Source organism: Rutilus rutilus (genome assembly GCF_951802725.1).
Source record: "Rutilus rutilus genome assembly, chromosome: 21".
Lineage (NCBI taxonomy): Eukaryota > Metazoa > Chordata > Actinopteri > Cypriniformes > Leuciscidae > Rutilus > Rutilus rutilus.
The window spans coordinates 19,402,228-19,408,227 of record NC_140226.1 but is presented as its reverse complement, the minus strand read 5'-3'; positions in this window follow the sequence as shown (position 1 = coordinate 19,408,227).

Sequence of the window (6,000 nt, the reverse complement as noted above, 5' to 3'; positions counted from 1 at the left end):
GTGTCAGAACTCTCTTAAACGGTCGTCTGAGATCAATTCACAAAGGTAAATTGGTTTTAAGACCTTAAGCTGTAATTGTTTTTGTTTTTTAAAGCACTTTTAGTGAAACACAATATACAAGTACTATGTTTACAAGTGTTTTTTATTTATTTTTATTTATCAGTATTTTTAGTACATGCTCATTTCCCGTATTTTACATTTACATCTAATGCTCACTTAGTTAATTTTTTTTTAAAACACTAATCATTTAACAACACTTAAATTTAATCTTCAGCAAATCACAAAATGAATGTCTATTTTCTTCATACTGTACATTATAATGTGGTCATGCCTAAATTCCCTTGCATTTAAAATGTTTTTTTTTTTTTTTTTTTTTTGTTATTTTCAATCATTTACAAAATGGTTCACTACAGTTCAAAAGTTTGGAGTCGGTAAGAATTTTTGTTTTTGAAAAGTCTCTTATGCTCGCCAAGGCTGCATTTATTTGATCAAAAATACAGTAAAACTATTTAAAATGTAATTTCTTCCTGTGATGCAAAGCTGTTTTTTTAGCATCATTACTCCAGTCTTCAGTGTCACATGATCCTTCAGAAATCTTTGGTGCTTAAGGAGCATTTTCTTATTATATTCGTATTATTTTCAGTTAAAAACAATTGTTGCTTAATATTTTTGTGGAAACTGTGATACATTTTATAAGGAGTCTTTTTAATTAATGAATAAATTTTTTTTTTTTTTTTTTTTTAAAGGCATTGATTTGAAAAATATATATTTTTGGTAACAATATAAATGTCTACTGTGAATTTAATGCATCCTTGCTGAATAAGATCCCAAACTTTTGAACAGTGTAAATTATAGAATACACTTAGTATTGGCTATTTATTAGTTAATATGAATATTAATATCAACATATCCCTATTTTTTTCTCTTTTTCTTTGAACACATGTTTTTGTCATTTTATGAGGTTTTCTATAGGTTCACATTTTTGAAAGTCTCTCCTTAAGTAGAAGTTTTGTTTTTTTGTCCTTGTGGATGCTCATTCCTATGCTCTTAATCCTGTAAGGCCCACTGTTGTAATATTACAACATCAATTTTAGCAGATGTTTTTTTTTCTCTCTAAGACCACATTTACACATCTAATAGGTCCTATTGTTCAGCCTTGCAATGCTATTGGATGGAATATTTTGTGAATAGGCCCGTTTACGTAGCCATGAACTCACACAACCTACGAAATTGTCTTAACACCTCATCTTGTTTTACTGGACTGAATAAATCAACATTCAAGTAAGTAAAATGCCCAAAATATGTTTTATTTGATTAATAATATGTCTAGATCATGCAGATATTGAATGCTTTAATGTTAGATTTTGAGCTTGTAATGTCAAGTTTGTAATTTTTACAACATTAGTGAAAGGGGTATAGCAAAATTTGCCTGTGCACCTTGCACATTACATGGATGAATTTTACTTATCACCTGTTCCATGTGAAATAAATACTAATAGAACTCTTTTTGATCATTCGCAAGATTTAAATGTCGTCTTTGTTACAATTTTGATTTTGAATCAAATTATTTTTAACCAAATATCTGCTTGCTGCGTGAGGGACAGGTGATAATGTTCTGTAATGTGGGGGCTGATAAGCTAGCCAGACAGTATAATGTGAATTCTTTAAAATGTGTATGATTGGAATATGGAAAATAACCAGTGTTTTTTTCCATTTCAGAATGCCACCAGCCAGGAAAGTCCATATTATCTACAAAGTGTATGATGTCATCGATGCCATCCAAAATGGGTACAGTGATTTTGAAATGGATTCTGATACAAGTGATGAAGAGGAATGCGGAGATGCCTGTGAACCGGAAAAATAAATAAATAACCCAGTGATCACCCATCTGATGATCAAAATCAAGTCCCATGACAGGTATCGCTGGCTGAAAAAGGATTTTATCAGTCCCAACTAGGGATGTTATGATACCAAAAATCTAGTAGTTAGTACTGATCTAGTAGCCAAAAGTACACGATACTCAATACCACGGTTAAAAAAAAAAATTTTGGGAAAATGGGGGGAACTCTGGGTCACTCTTATGGGGTTACTTTATTTAAAAAAAAAAAAGAAATTAGTTATCTTGCCGAAATGTTTGCTCACTCAATGTATTTGTGTTTTTATGAGGTAATTTGTTGCAATAGTCAGTAAATAAGAATGAATAAACACATTAGAAGCAGTAGCACAATTAAATACAATGGAATAAAGATACTAATTAAACAATGCTGTATATTTTTTCAGGTAGATCTAACAGTAGAATTCAGTAAAAATACCACAAATTGAATAATCAAGTATAAAATAACTCTGCATAGTCATAAATTTAAGTTAAATATAGATAAATCCTTCTTAAAGCTTTTCTTTTGTTGTTTGATTATCATTAATACAGACAGCCAATAGTAGACAGTAGCAGGTTTTAATGGCTGCTGTCTCTAAGACCTAATGGACGGAGACAATATGCTGTTCACAGTTACATAACCAACGCGAATATTTGCCAAGACAGACATTTTTTTTGACATAACTGTATTTGAACGTTTATGTGTAATAAGCGGCTAAAATCGACTGTGTGTGTTAGATTTGGTAGCACGTACTGACTGGAGAGCGTGCGAGGACTTAATAGTTTAAAATCGCTTGAATTTATAAATTGTCATGATATAAAACGATGTGCGTTAAAGTGCAGTTCGCTTGCAAAACAAAATCGGTGTGGATACAATCGATGTGAAGCCATTTGCGCATTTTGAGAGAGAGAGAAAAGATGCTGCTGCTTTGTGATTATCATAATTGAGCATGGCTATGAACAGAGCTAAATCACGCCAAAGTTTTCATTCAGTTCATCAGGACTTGTAAATACAATCTGAACATATTTTTATAATAAATAATTTTTCATAAAAATATTACTTGTCCAATTATTAATATTGTGTGATTATCAGTGTGTATATAGGCTACTGTTATGGGGCTACATAAGCAGTACACCCTGCAAATGAACCCTGAAATCTGAAATTTTGCTACCAAACATTTCCCTAAAAACGTACTAAAATGTAAAATATATAAAAACCCATTTATTTCTGCGTTAGAGGCCTCCTACAACATTTTAAAGGTGAAACAATAAACAAATTTTTTTTTTCCTATATTTGGGTTTTTGAGGGTTGAACTTTCTATATTGTGAATGGAGAATGTGTTTCTCTACTATAATGCAGTATTATACATTTTTGAAATTGGGGTCTTCTGTCGGTTTCCAGGTTGATGAGGATATTTTTAGCTTGACATAAATGATGCAAATCCCTGTGATGGGTTTAGGCACAGCACTTTAGTGCTCTGAAGCAGATGTTGGTTCAGGCAGCTATTTAGGGCTTAGTGCTTGATATAAGCAGTGAAAATTGACTCTTATAATTACGATTATAAAAGAATCTTGATAGTTACTGTGGGAATCAGTAATCTGACCAGTCTATCCTGTATATGATTGTCCAGCCGTAATGCTGTCTCTGCATATCTGTAGCTTTCTGCAGTCATTAGATTAGAGTGTGTAGACATGGAGGGAAATATAAATCTCATAACAAAGAGAAAAGGACATAGATATATAATCCACCCCTCTCCTCGTCGCTCTGTCTTCCTCCTTCCTTTTAATTCTCCTCTTGGTCGGTTTTATTCCCCTTTGTCCATTCGCTCGATGCTGTCGTTTATCTTTTTCTGATTTTGATAAAAACTTCAAACTAGACCCACAGCCGCTATGATGGAGACGGGAACTGTTCCACTACACCGTAATTGGTTGGCCATTGGGGAGTCATAGAAATGAGCCCTGAATGACCAATGAGGTGCTTGTCCTCTGTCGGCAAGCACGGTTTCTTTCATTAGGAAGATGTTCAGTCACCAAGAACGGCTACGCCTCCAGTTTACATCTTAGAACTTGCCGCTGATGCAATGCCACGACAATATGGCAACCGCTGTACCATGCTATGCTTATGCATAAGAGCTGCTTTATACAGCAATATGAATCGATTAAGAGTTTGGAAATTCTCTTCGCTTTGACTCAAGCTTCATCTAATTGCAGCATTAGCATGTTCGTGTCTTTTTTTGGGGGGGTTTGGAAAGTATTCGCTCAATCTTGCAAGTCAACCCTTCATCTACACTGTGGGACAGTATGAAACTAATCTAGCGAAAACTTGCTGTTAGAGCACAGCTGTGCTATGTTTGGATTAGGCCCAGAATAAAACAGAAAGTGGGGATTAACTGGCCTGGGTGGCAAGTTCTGCATTTATTTAAGAGCTAAACAGCTCTAAGAGAAGTAGTTGTGCTGTACTGTACTATATTTTATTTTATTTTATTTTTTAGAAAATATACCTGTGGTCATAGATGAAATCAGAAAGTGTAGGCTTGTTTAAGAATTAACCTAATGACCTCAATTTAGACCTTAAATTAATAATCTGGGTTTAATAAAATTTAGCCCAATCAACAGCGTTTGTGGCGTACTGTCCCGCAAAAGTCGAGGTTACAGTGAGGCACTTTAGATGGAAGAGTGAAGGGGCCAGTGTTTAGAGGATTCAAAAGCAGAAATGTGATGCTTATTTTATAGAAGCACTTAATTTGATTGTTAAAACTTGTGTTTTTTTTTTAGCTGACCACGTGACACTTAAAATGGCATTTTTACGGCCATTTTAGGTGTCAAATTGGCAACAAAATTGTACAATTGGATTCAACTACCCAGAAAAGGCCTAAATAAGCCATTTTTTATTATTATTTCTAAGTCAGCATGAATGAAAATTTCTTTTAAATGCATCGTAATGATCTTATTGTGAGCAATTTATATACGTTTATTATTTTTTTTAATTGAGCTTGTAATTTTTAATCAATGTCTTCCAGTGAAAACATCAGACTTCTCTTTGCTGATATACACCAGACTTCTCCAATCATTTAGTCCACTTAAACCCCACATTCATTTTTGAGTGCAACACCAATATCTCAGAATTTCAACAATTGATGGGTAGAACAAAGTCACTGCCCCACTTTATTTACTTTTTACACATTTGCATGTATACGTACAATACAGAAGAAAAAATTCCGCTACTTCTGTTTCATCGTGACTTATTGTTTACATCTCGTGGCTATACTGTTGAAACAGTATAACATTTGTAACCTTTACGGATTGGCCTCATTCATTTTTAACCTAGATTTTTTTTTATTTTTTTTATTTTTTTTTATTTTATGAAAGTAGGGACAAGTAATCAACATTACGCCACAAGTGAGTTTGATTGAGCTTAACTCTGTTGAGCCAGGAATAATCCTTTAAGGTCTGTCAAGCTCAAACATTATGATTGTTTGTGGACAGCGCACTAGCTCCAGTATCAATAAATAAACACTGCCTCTTCAGGTTTCTAAGATTAAATCAAATAGGTTACCTGAAAATGTCTATAAACAATAGAAACGTAGACACTAAACTAATATTCCTTTAAGTCTCTGAAGGAAAGTCTTTACTTGGAGAAGAGCTGTGGCAGATTCTGAGGGACAAGAATTTGCAATGTATAGATGTTTGTATTCAGAGTGTGTTCGCTCTTTCATTTTAAAGAGCGCTTGATTAGACAGAATCCGAAAGGGAAAGGATTAGAGGATTATGGCGTGTTTTCCCTAGAGACGATCGGCCACGCTAGACCAGGCTAACATCCGTCACCGCCAAATTAATATGGGGCTCAGATAACAGGCACCAACACTTCTCCTATCAGCACAGAGGAGTGTGTCCTCTCCATGAACCCGGCTTACTGTCACACATCTCATACGAGCACAAAGGCGATCATAAAGACGTCTGAAATGGCTTCGAGTCGACCCTAGATTATGAAAACCGCAGAAACTATCTCAGTCTTTGTTGATGTGACACATTAACACGTCATGATATAAACACACACACGCACTAATACCCAACGACACACACAAGGATAAAGATAACACCAACGCTGCACTAGACTTGAATACTTG